Raw genomic sequence first — 13133 nt, forward strand, 5'->3', positions numbered from 1 at the left:
TCCAATGTTATATTTTCTTTCATTTGTAAAAAAAAAGTTGCGGCGTCTAGCAACAGTTAAAAAAAAAACCTAGAAGACATGGCAACATTGCAATATTAAGACTGTTGGTTCACTTACAGACTTACTTGTAAGAATCACAAGAAAACAAAGTTAAAAATCCAATATGAATACTACACATTTGCTAGGAGAATATACATTGCTACAGGCATTAATCACATTTCGTTCCTCCTCTCCAAGAGGCTTGTTAACAGTTTTTCCTCTGGTTTGTGTCATAAATAGCATTTTCTAGGGAAAGGGCCAGGAATGATGATGCTGGAATGCAGTCTGGGAACTTGGCAGTCCTGCCATAATTTGTGGAGGAAACCATGGTTTAAAAAAAAATATGTACTGGCCTTGATTGGGGACCTTGGTATTTTTGCATATGTTGCAAGTAATTGGCATCTGCTTTGGATACCTTTGTGTGATTGCCAGTGTTTGCAAAGAAAGCAATGGGAGGTTGCTGTCATAGCTGGACTGCTTGATTCTGTTGGCACTATAGTTCTCATTGAAAATGAAGAAATATGGAGATATAGTAATGTCTGTGCCTCTTGGCATTGTTCTTGAGGGTTTTTTTTTTTCAAGGAAAGCTGGGGGGAGAAATGAATGCATCATTGCCATCTACACTTGCCAGTATTTGCAAGGGAAAGAGTCCAGGGGTTGCAATGATACCCAGCTGCCATCTGGGAACGCTGGCAGTTTTGCAGGTATTTGCAAAGCTGGCTTTGGATTATGCTTTTCCTTTCCTCCATGGATAAAATAGTAGAGGGTTTTGAATGCAAACTGTATATGTGTGTGCATGCGTTCATAAATATTTAGGTTTTTTTTTTCCAAATGGCTTGAATGCTTCTGGAATGTTAACAGCACCCAAACAACTTTAAATTGCAGCTTTTCCAGGAGACTTGATGTTTTTATCACTATAAATTGGAAAATTATTAGGTCAACCTATCCTTTCCACATTATATGTGGTCTGCTCCTGACAGCATATTCTCTAGCATTTTGTCCAGTCTAATGTTCAGCTTAAAGTTACAAAGCCAATTGCTTTGATTTGACATTCAGTGCAGCTGCTCAGTAGAGATTTTGTTTACATGGGCATGACACAAAAGGAAATCCAGTTTGTTTACTGGCTAGTGACAGCTTTTTAAGGGGAAAAGTGACATCTGTGTATATTTGACCAATAGCAAATTCTGAGCATTAGGATAGTCTTTTCTTCCCCCACCCATTTGTAAAGTAGAACAACAAATAAAATTTATTACTAGCAATTATGTTAATTAGCTGTTTGGTCTTCCTGAAACAATATCAAAGTATTTTTCCCTGATTTATTCAGACAATTCTCTTTGAAGGACTCACTGAGTTCATACATCTGGGATTTCCTACTGTTTTGTTATTCAAATTGTAGCCTAATGCAGTGCTTTAATATATTGTTTGTGTGTGTGTGTGAGAGAGAGAGAGAGAGAGAGAGAGACAGAGACAGAGACAGAGACAGAGACAGAGACAGAGACAGAGACAGAAGGGGGAAGGAAGAGAAAGAGGAAGGGGGAGAGAGAGAGAACACAAAAAACACATTAAAAAACATTGCACATTAAAAAATACACACATGCACACATTCAGCCTAACTGAAAATACATCATTAAACTTTGGCTGCATACTGTAGAATATTGTTTGGTCTTTCTATTTGACTGATAAGGAGTCAGTTAATAAACAAACACAAATTTATGTAATCAATATACCATGTATAATGTATGCCATGTGATTAAGTAAAATTGAAGCATGACAAAAGTATAAGTTTGGGGTTATACTCTCTGTACCAGGGGTGCCAAACTCACATCGTCATGGCAGTGTCATGTGACATATCAGGAGCTTTTCCCCCTTTGCTAAACTGGGTGGGGGCAGGGCCAGCACATGATGCATCCGGCCCATGGACTGCGAGTTTGACACTCCTGCTCTACACCATTAAAGAATACTATTTTTGTGGCACTTCATCTTTAATAAAATCACAATGTTTGACATAATACAATGTCCCATGTTTTTGGTACTTAAGAGTATATTCACAAGTTTAAACTGTACTGATCTTTCTAACCCAATATTGTGGGTCAACCATATATCATGTAAATGATTTTTAGCCCATTTTACACTTCCAACATAACATCTCAGCAATGCTCACTTTTTTCAAGATCAACCAATATTAGCTATGTACATTAAAATTAAGAATATTATTTAAACATCCTCAAAAGTATTGAAAATATATGGTACATTGATCTTAAAATCATTTGTATGGTATGAAATTAGGAATGTGGAATAAAAAAAAAATACCATAGAATTGGCTTGGCCTCAGAGTACACATTAGGAGAATTATGAAGTACCCTAACAATGGTAAGGAACTAAAGCAAGAATGAAGGTTAGTGTTTAACAAAATATATATATAGAAAAAATAAGATAAAATTTCTTTCAGACTAATTGATATACCTATTTCACTAAATGGTTGTTGTTAGTTGTGAAGTCATGTTCAATCCATCACGACCCCATGGACAATGTTCCTCCATGTCTTCCTGTCCTCTATCATCCCCCAGAGTCCATTTAAGCTTACGCCAACTGCTTCAGTTTACTCCATCCAGCCACTTCATTCTCTGCTATCCCCTTCTTCTATTGCCTTCAATCATTTTCAGCCTTAGGCTCTTCTCCACTGAGTCCTTCCTTCTCATTAGGTGGCCAAAGTATTTGAGTTTCATCTTCAGGATCTGGCCTTCTAAAGAGCAGTCAGGGTTGATCTCCTCTAGGACTGACAAGTTTGATCACCTTGAAATCCAAGGGACTCGCATGAGTCTTCTCCAGCACCATAATTAAAAGGTCTCAATTCTTTGCTGCTCAGCTTTTCTTATGGTCCAAATTTCACAGCCATTGCAACTGGGTAAACCATAGCTTTGACTATATGCACTTTTGTTGGCAGGGTGATGTCTCTGTTTTTTAGTATGCTGTCTCGATTTGCCATAGCTTTCCTCCCCAGGAGCAAGTGATAGTGATGTATAATCAAAACATTATGTAGGGTTTCCAATTTTTCATTTTGATTTTGGAACAAAGAACAATGCTCTATCTCTTCTTTCGCAATAACATAGTGAAGTGAAATTGTCTTACTTTTGTTTTATAGTGCACAATGGAAAGCTGGAAAGCTTCCAGTTGCATATGCCCTTGTAGTTCTATTGTATTAATGAGCAGAAAGGAAAGATGTAATGGATGACAAGTAATGTGACACAAAGAAAAAAAATGTGTTCTCATAAATTTAAATATATTCACTCAATTCCAGATTCGGGGGTGGGGGTGGGGGGTGGGTTCTTTTCTTACCAGTCTTGGTGCCTGCATCATGTTGCACAGATATGAGAGAACTTTGTCATGCTTCAATTTTATTTAAGCACATGACTAAAATAGATTTCTGATTTAATTCAAGCAATATTTTATTTGCACAACGATTTGATATTCTTTATTGATAAATGATAATTATCTAGAAAGGCCTACATGGCATAAGGCCCAGTTATTTGAGGAACCACCTATCGATGTCTGACTAGCCAGTCTGAGATAACAAAGTTGGCATGCTCCAAGTTCATTTGATTAAATAATATCACCTGTCAGTTTGGAATGAGCTTCCCTTGAGATCTAGATGGTTTCCATTATGCTAGTCTCTGAAGAACCATAGAGACCTGGCTGTGTATTCCCAGGCCTTGTGCTAGTGGTTGATACTTCCTTTGTTGGAAGTTAGTTGGTAGTGAGATGTTTCAGAAATAGCTGGGTTTGCAATCTTGCTCTTTTTTCATTTTCTCATGTCTTCAGGGTTTTGTTTGTTTCTATAGTTCTTTTATTGTTTTGGTGTAATGTGAGCTGTCCAGACTCATTTGGAACCATATGACGTCAAATTAGCTAAATAAATAAGTACAATCTCAGAATCTTCTCATCCGTTTCTCAATGCTGGTCATTAATTTTCCTTCAATGAGTATGGGTCATTTGTTTCTGTGTTTTTAATTCTGTGTGGATATACTACAAACATGTGGATAAATACATTCCATAAAACCACACTGATGCTCCTGTTCCTTCAGTTTATTACAGCGCAACCACACACTTTTGGGGATAAATAGTTGCCAGTGAATCCAGAGATAAGAAGCGAGAGCTAAATGAACTTCCACATTTGATTAAAGTCTGTCAGTGAAACTAAGGGAAAGATGAATGACTCTGAGGAAAGTAAGGGGCCAGAAAGAATAATTTTGTATTAGAATCAGTCTGCCTATGAATAGGAGAGGAAAAGTGAGAAAAATTTTCCTGCCCTTCAACAGATATTTCCACCCACCCCAAATTTCATAATATCATAAGGAACAGTTGACAAACTATCAATAAATAACCAAAACAGAGAGGATAAATGCCTGTTTTTTGCATCAGTAATTTTTTTAATGGTGATCTCTTTTCTGGAAAGCCAAACAAAACATGATGTACTTTGTTATATCATCTATCTTTAGCTTTCCTCAAGTTGATGCTTTTCAAATATGTTTAGTCTACAATGCCCAGAATGCCCAAGATTCACCTTCTTCTCACTTCCTGTGACTGTCTGGGTATTATTATTTAATTATTTATTTAATTAAAATATTCATATTGTTGTTTATCTTAAAACCAGAAGTCAGGCTGGGTCACTACCATAACATAAAAATGGTATCATTTGAAAAATAAAAGATTTTGCTTTTGGATGCACACAAGGAAAGCAGCAAAAATCTTTCTTTCTCTCCCCCAAACTCCACCAGGAATGAGTCTTGGGACCCTGCAAGGCATCCTGTTCCAAGAGGCTGTGCCGGTGCAACAAAGACTCACAAAGACTCATTTCTGGCAGAGTTTGGAGGAGAGAAAGAAAAACTTCTGCTGCTTCTGCTGCTTTCCTTGCATGAAGCCAAAAGTCTCTCTCTCTCTCTCTCTCTCTCTCTCTCTCTCCCTCCCCCCCTCTCTTTCTCCCCCTGAGAATGGAGCTGGAGATGGTATCCTGTGATCCCAAATAAAGAATGATCGATTGGTAGGAAAACGGGGTGGGGAATTTTCCTATAGACTTTTTGGGAGATTTTCCCAGGGTCTCTGATCTGTGGGATTTAAAATTATGATTTTGGTGGTCCCTAGGGTCCAAAAGGTTGACTACACCTGCCTTAAAGCAACCACAGCATTCTCGTCCAACTCCAGTATCATTGTACTGCATCTCAACACTTGGGGAAGAAGCCAGCTCTTCATAGCTTTCTGGAAGATTAAAAGGATAGAGATTTGCTGGGTTTTAAGCGAAAGGATGTTCCATAGGTCAGAGGCTGTTAGAGAAAAGGGATGCTTCCTAATTCCTGCATGACAACATTTGAGGACCTCGAATTGCCTTCAGTATCTGAGATGGTGGAGCAAGAATGCTTTCTTAATGGTGACACTTTCGCAAAGGATTAACTATGCAGAAATAATGAAATGTTTTGATGAAGGTCAAGAAACTTGATAAAGTTTCTTGGATGACAAGCAAAATGTTTTGTTCTTCTTCCTCAAAGAAAGGACAATCCAGTTGCCTTTTGAAAAAAAATCACCCATTTTTGAGACATTATACAGAAATATGTTGGAATGATTCCTTAATTCAGACACAGTGCAAACTGTAAACTTCTCTATCTTTGTTTATTTCTATCTGACCTGAAATTCACATGCTTTCAGTGCTTAGTGTGGATGTGTCTGTTCATCCAGGCCTTTGGTTCAATCAATTCATGTTGCTGTGCTTTCAGTCTATTATTGACAGTCTGGTTCATTCATTATAATGTTGTTGTAATCCAAGGGTCTTCAAACTTGACAAGTTTAAGACTTGTGCACTTTAACTCCCAGAATTCCTGAGCTTCATGATTGGAGGAGGAATTCTAGGAGTTGAAGTCCACAAGTCTTAAAGCTGTCAAGTTCGATGGCCCGTTGTAGTCTAAATGATGTTGCTGATATATAATAATAATATATAATATAATAATATATAATAATATAATATATAATATAATAATAATGTTACACACTTGGAAGATGCCAAGATACCAGGATAGGACAGCATTTAAATTATTTAAAAGAGAATTGGAACAAAGTATCATATTCAGCTTGTCATTTATTCTATTCATCTGAATTGTTCAATTCATAGATATTTAAAAAATAGTTTTCTTGCTGAAAAGAATTTCTTAATGCACATGCCTATTAAAAAAGAAAAAGAAAGAAGAATCATAGAAAATGAGTAGAAACTTAAGAATAACTTGTTTTCTTTACTTTTTTCTTTTCTTTTCTTTTTCAGCATAATTACATGGGAAGACAAATGTACACATTATTCCGATACAGAATTTTTTCACATTTTGCTTGCCAGGTTGGCCGATGCTAAATTTTGTATGAATAAGAACTGTTGCCATTCCATAACTTCTGAGATGTGAAATAATTTTGTGACAGTAGTCCATTTAAGTTATCCACCTATAAGAGTCTAATTAAAACCCCTATGCTTCATTGTTTGCCTTCAATGAAGAGAAACCATAGATTATAAGGAAGTGCTGAATTATAGCCATCCACTGCGGGGGAGAAAATCACTTTATGTCTTGACAATCAGGGGAAAGTAACATGGAACCTACTCCAAGGCAAGATTATCAGTCATTATGACTGGCAATGCTTCAGGTCTTTAGCTTGCAGTTCTTTCAATAAACCAGCCTTGCAGTTCAAAGTGTTGTGCATTCAGCTGAGGAAAATGGCAGTTTCAAGCTTATCAGTTACTAGGAACACACGTCTAAGTGGGTGATTTTCTAAAGTGGGTGATTTTCTTATCCATATAATACTTGATTGTAGATAAAATGATCAAATCTGTGTCACTGAGTCAGATGAAAGTTTTATATTGCCAAATACCTTGGTTGTAATTGTGCCCAGTTGGTACTTCTGGATATATTAGTGAATGAATAAAACATTTACAGAGCAAAGGGACGTCTGCTGTGTTATTGTTTAAGATGCATTTTAAAGCCTAAATGTTTTAGATAATATAGGTAGCTAGCAGCTTTTCTCAATTTTGTTTCCCTATAGTTGTGTTGGGATCACAAGTCACATCATCCCTAGTTGAGGATGATTAGAACTAATATTACTTCTTAATTAGTAGATTAATTAAATAGAAGACTACATTTAGAGAACATAAAGTGGGAAAGTTTACTGTGAGAAATCAAAATTTTCTTTGATTCAGAAATCATTGTTTTTCTCCAGAGTTTTCCCAAGTTTTCTGAAGTCTTTCTGACAAAAAACTAACTCGGAAAAGTAAATAAGTCAAGGTTTGCATGATAAGGAGCTAATGAAAAGGAAGGTAAAGGAAGGTTGCATTTTAGCCTATTCTGCATATCAGTCTGATATTGAAGGCACCCAGGCAGGAAATAATATTATTAGAATAGCACCGCTATTATCTTTGTAAAAGAGTTACTAAGGTACAAGAACCTTTTTCTTCCTGAGCATTTTTCACTTTGCCCTCATTTCAGCTTGGCTAAGAAAGAAAAGAGACATATTTGGGTAGTGGTTAAGAAACTATGAGTTTGTGTCAGTGGTGGAATTCAATTTATTTTATTACCGGTTCTGTGGGCGTAGCTTGATGGGCGTGGCTGGGGAAGGATACTGTAAAATCTCCAGTCACAGGTGGTATTTGCCGGTTCTCTGAACTACTCAAAATTTCTGCTAACGGTTCTCCAGAACTGGTCAGAACCTGCTGAATACCACCTCTGATTTGTGTCCTGCTTTAAGCAAGAAGTCAGCTGGTAGACTTTCTGCCATTCTCTTTCTCTCAGCCCTAAGAAAAAGGCCATGTCAAAACATTTCCAACTTCTTGCCAAGAAAATTGTATAGACTAATCCAGGCTGTCCCAACTAAGATCTTTAGGAAAGAATGATCCTCAAGTCCATTTGTTTGAAATGATAGGAATTTTTTTTTACTGAAGTTAAGTGGTTGGCTGCAAAAATAAAGCTAGATCTGAGAATTCCCATGCAAAAGGTTACAAGTTCCCCTTTCCCTGGTTCTTCCCCCTTGACCAGTTCAACAGTGTCCAATAGCATCCCATTTTGATGTCTTGGGAGCAACTCTGATCTCGAAATAGTTTCACATTCTTTTCCCAGGCCAGGTGTCATTGATGGCTAGTTAATTCTGTTTTGACACCTCTTATTCCTGTCAGATGGTTTCCCTCACCCATTTTATTTGTCCTCTTTCCACAAACCCAAGCTTTCCCAAATTCCTTCCCTCCCCACTTTCAGTTAATGCAGGATATCAGCTAAGTGAGGCAAAACAGCTGAAGATGGTAGACCTGACACACATTCTCCAGGAGCCAACACTGACTCAAAATCATAAATACACATGCACTCACACACATACACAGAAATTTTAAAAGGAAGAGAATCAGAATCCCTTAACTTTTTTGGTTCAGTGAATATATTTGGAATTTTGAGAGTACCTCACAAAATGATTTGAGGCATTTACAAAATGGCAAACAGTGAGGCTACTTTCCTTCTTTGACCTTGAAGAATGTACTGTTTACCACCCTAGTTTATCAAATGCCTCTTTTTTGCACCACTAGGCATACTTCCAAACAACCATTTAGTTTTATCATGGTTGTTTTTATATTTGAAATGGTTGTTTTTATATTTGAAAAATCACCCTGTACTTCATGTTAGCTCTGTGGCACCACTGGAAATAAAAAATTATATGTTGAGACTGATATTTATACTGCAGCATCAGAAAGGGTTTTGGTCCTTTCTTTCTGCCTGATACAACAGAAATAAGTCTAGAGTCATAAACATAATTTGTTGCTGCCCTGTCCACTGCATTTTTCATTTATCCACTGATGGAGAATTAGGTAATTTCCTCAGGGAAATTATTGAATTCTTGGCTGATATTCCACTTAAACGTTTTCCCTCACTCTTTCCATCCCATTGTTTCTTCTTAACTCCTTTTATGCTCTGCCAAGTAATTCAATGCCTTTCCTTAACCTAATACTTACAGACTGATTCCATATATTCTCCTTTTTTCCTTCATTAAACTGGTTAATGTCTGCTTCTTATTAGCTTTCTACTTTTCAATAGAATTTCTCTGACTATGAAACTTCTTTATGTTAAAATTGACAGTTTTGTGTCTTCTCTCTTTCTCGCCAGGCTCCAGATTTTATTCACTCTGATATTACAGTCTTTTTTTTTCCCCTAGAAATTTAATTTCAGCTTGTTTCACAGGTGGGAAATTATTCAATTGGAGGATAAAAACAAACATAAGCAAAATGGGGAGATCAGAACAAAAATAGGATGTTTTTTTAGTTGGATAAGTCAAAATGGGATCACTGATAAGCAGTAGGAAACTTGAAGTGAAGGGAGGGAAACTATCACTGTACTTGAATGGCAGAAAATTTTAGTGTTATTAAAAAAAAGATAAAGAGAAATGGATGAAGCCTGTTATTTTTATACATTTCTTAAATGTTTAAGCCACCTAGCCATAGGGCCCTACACTGTTATGTGTTTAACAATAGTTAGACTTCCTTAAATATATCTAAATTTAAAATAATAGCTTTTTAAAAAAAAATGTCTGGCATGTTTTTAGTCTTATTCAACTCCAGGCTTCAATTCCCACAATTCCTTACTACCATAAACCTGATTAAAATTTTGGCATATGAAGTTATATTTCCTTATTTCTCTACCATATCAGGCTAAAGTCTAGTCAATGACAGTTGTTCAGTGGGACTGAACAAAGCATGGTTCACTAAACTATGACCAATGGAAAGTATCCTAGCTGCCATGGAATAGGATTAGATGTTAAATAAGATTTGGTCTTCATTTGTAGTTTAGGCAACAAAAGCTGCAAATGATAATCATAATGTGAGGCCATGTAGGTCTATTAGCTTATATCTTAGTAACCCAGGGTTAGGAAATATTGGGACTAACCAAACGTTGGTGAGATATGCAAGTTACACACCAGTCAACAGTGCAGTGGAAGAACAAATATGAGATTTCAGGAAATATCTGTGCAATGTTCTGAATTAATGCAATCAAGGAGAAAATTATTCTGCCCTGAATGTAGGAGTTGGAGCAAATGAGATAATACAGAATATTGTTTTTAAAGTGGAAAGGAAAGTCAAACCTGTAACAAAGTAAATCGAATTAATAATGAAAGCAATTAACAGATTTGGGTCAATGATGGAAGATTTGTATGAGAATAATGATGATATGTTATATTAATGAGGAAAGCCAGTTTGGCATAGAGATTAAGTTTAGAAACTAGGAAACTGTGATTCCAATTCCACCTTGTCACGAAGCCAACTGAGTAATCTTCAGCCAGTCATTTTCTCTCGGTTCTAGGAAGAAGACAATGGTAAACTGCTTCTGAAAAACCTTGCAACAAAAGTTGCAAGGATTTTCCAATCAGCCGGGAAGAATCAGACACAATTGAATGGAATAAAAATGTTGAGGAATGGAATTGGAACAGATACTATAAGTGTCAACACTCAAGGAAAATATAATAAAAAAGAAGTCATACATTTTTATTTTATGTATGATTTCTATAGCCATCCATCTCAACAAGTGACTCTTTTCATAAAGATTGTGAGAAATGTGGGAAAGCTTTAGATATAGCTGGCATATCTGTATTTTTTATGTGTGTAACATGCTTATGAAATAGCTGTGATTAACTTGCTTTTAAAGTCTGAAGCTCTGCCTAACAATTGGAATACTGTTATTGTTTCCCTGTACAAAAGAAAATGCAGCAAGAATGCATGTAAAAACTACAGAAGAATTAGTTTATTATGTGTGCTTGTGAAGATATTTGGCATTTTTTTCCTGAAAATATACAAGATGTGACATAGAGTAAAAATACAGCTTTAAATTTGGTACAAGGTCAGGCAGTTCAAATGGGCAGTGAAAAATGGTTGAATACAAAGATTTTTTATTTTGCATTTCTTGACTTGGAGGAAATATGAGATCAAAAGACTAGATTTAGATTATGAATTTTTCTCATGAATATGTATCTGAAGTTAAGTTTCTGTAGGTGATAAGAACAGCATGCGAGGGAACTACAACTTACATGAACATAAATTGGAAGTTTATTAAATGGGTCAAAAATGGGTGAAAGATGAACAGAGAGTAAAACAAGAATGTGGGTTGTTCCCATGATTTTTTTGATGTATCCATGAATACATGGAAGTGGTAGTATTAGAGATGTGTTGCTTGCAGGTGTGAAAAAATGTATACATTTGTAAACAGATAACACCTTTTTATTGACTAACAATTGATTGACTAACAATCTTAACATTTATGGAAAACATTAGATACTGCAGATATAGATGATAGATAGATAGATAGATAGATAGATAGATAGATAGATAGATAGATAGATGATAGATAGGCAGGTAGACAGAGAGAGAGAGAGAGAGAGAGAGAGAGAGAGAGAGGCAGGCAGGCAGGCAGGCAGATAGGCAGGTAGGCAGGCAGGCAGACAGACAGACTATGTTTTAAAGACCAAGATGCTGACAGAAAAAAAAGAATAGAAAGAATATAAACTATCAATAAATACTGGAAAGCTACAGTGAGTAGATTAATTTGTGAACGTTTGTAGCACGTTTACTAAGGGCACTAAGTGTGGGGAAATTGCTGGAGAAATTTTGTAACTTACAGATGCTGTAAAGGGCAAAGAGAATGGACATGAGGAACAGGAGAAAGATGTGGTCCCAAGGCAAAGATCAGACAAAAGAAACTCAAGTCTAAAGCAGAAATTGTCTCAGACAAGCTTCCTAATCACATGAAGATAAAGGAAGGAAGGAAGGAAGGAAGGAAGGAAGGAAGGAAGGAAGGAAGGAAGGAAGGAAGGAAGGAAGGAAGGAAGGAAGGAAGGAAGGAAGGAAGGAAGGAAGGAAGAGGTATTTTCAGGTTTTCAAGATTCTGTTACTATAACTGTATAATAAAAGTGGTATTGGCCTATGTGGTTTTGGTTTTCTAGTCTACTTTGAAGATCTGTTGCTAGCTGAGAAAAAAAATACTGGTTAGTATATAGTCTGCTGCAGGGAGTTAATGTTTATTGAATAAGATAAATGGTTGTGCTTAAGAAAAATTGTGGCTGAAGGGTAGTTTGAGTGTTTTTCCATCTTGGCAATTTGAAGATGTGTAAACTTCAACTTCTGGAATTCCACAGCAGCCATGATTAAGGAATGTTTGTTTAGAGCAGGGGTGTCAAACTCAATTTCATTGAGGGCCACATCAGGGTTGTGTTTGACCTTGGGGGCCAGAGTGTGTGTGGCCAGCTTGATGTCACTTTTGTTGGGGGCACCTGTGGTGGCCTGAGTGCTCTGCCAGTGAAAATGGAGCTCAGGAGGATCATCTGTGGGCCGGTCCTTCACCGTTTCCAGGACGGCCCTATGGGCCAAATCTAAGCACCCCACTGACTGGATCTGGCCCACAGGACTTGAGTTTGACACCCTATTTAGAGAATACAGGGCATTGGTATATGAACCAATAAAGGGTTAGTGGAATGAATTATACTAACATTTCAATACCAACGTAATATAATAAGTAAAGGTATATGAAATCAAGATTGGCTTGTAATAATAGAAAAGTATGGAGGAAAACAGTGAATTGTGTTTTTGCAAACCAGTTTAAATTATTCTTGCCATTCTCATCTCAAGACATTAATTTATTTGGTTTACTATTTTATTTCTTTTTGCATGCAGGGGTGGGATTTTACAGGTTCGCACCTATTCGCTAGAACCGGTTGTTAACATTCTAAGCAGTTCGGAGAACCAGTTGTTAGAAGAAATTACTGGCCTAATCCTGTAAGGAATGCAGGAAGGAAACATTCTGGTGTTGCTTACAGAAACTGCCTCTCCTTTAACCCTTATTACATTCTTGGCAGGACTAGACTTCCTATCTCAGGAACTTATCTGGAGTTTTTTTCCTCCTCCTTTGCTGGTACTGCTTGTGTGGAGTGACCATTCAAAGTTACAATGACACTGAAAAAAGTGACTTATGACCATTTTTCACACTTACGACTGTTGCAGCATCCCCACAGTCATGAGAGGCCAGGCGAGGAGATGCGTGCCTTGATGTGAG

The sequence above is a fragment of the Notechis scutatus genome, chromosome 5 (genome assembly GCF_049901735.1).
Source record: "Notechis scutatus isolate UNSWTSFEM ecotype Mainland chromosome 5, rNotScu1.2, whole genome shotgun sequence".
Classification (NCBI taxonomy): domain Eukaryota; kingdom Metazoa; phylum Chordata; class Lepidosauria; order Squamata; family Elapidae; genus Notechis; species Notechis scutatus.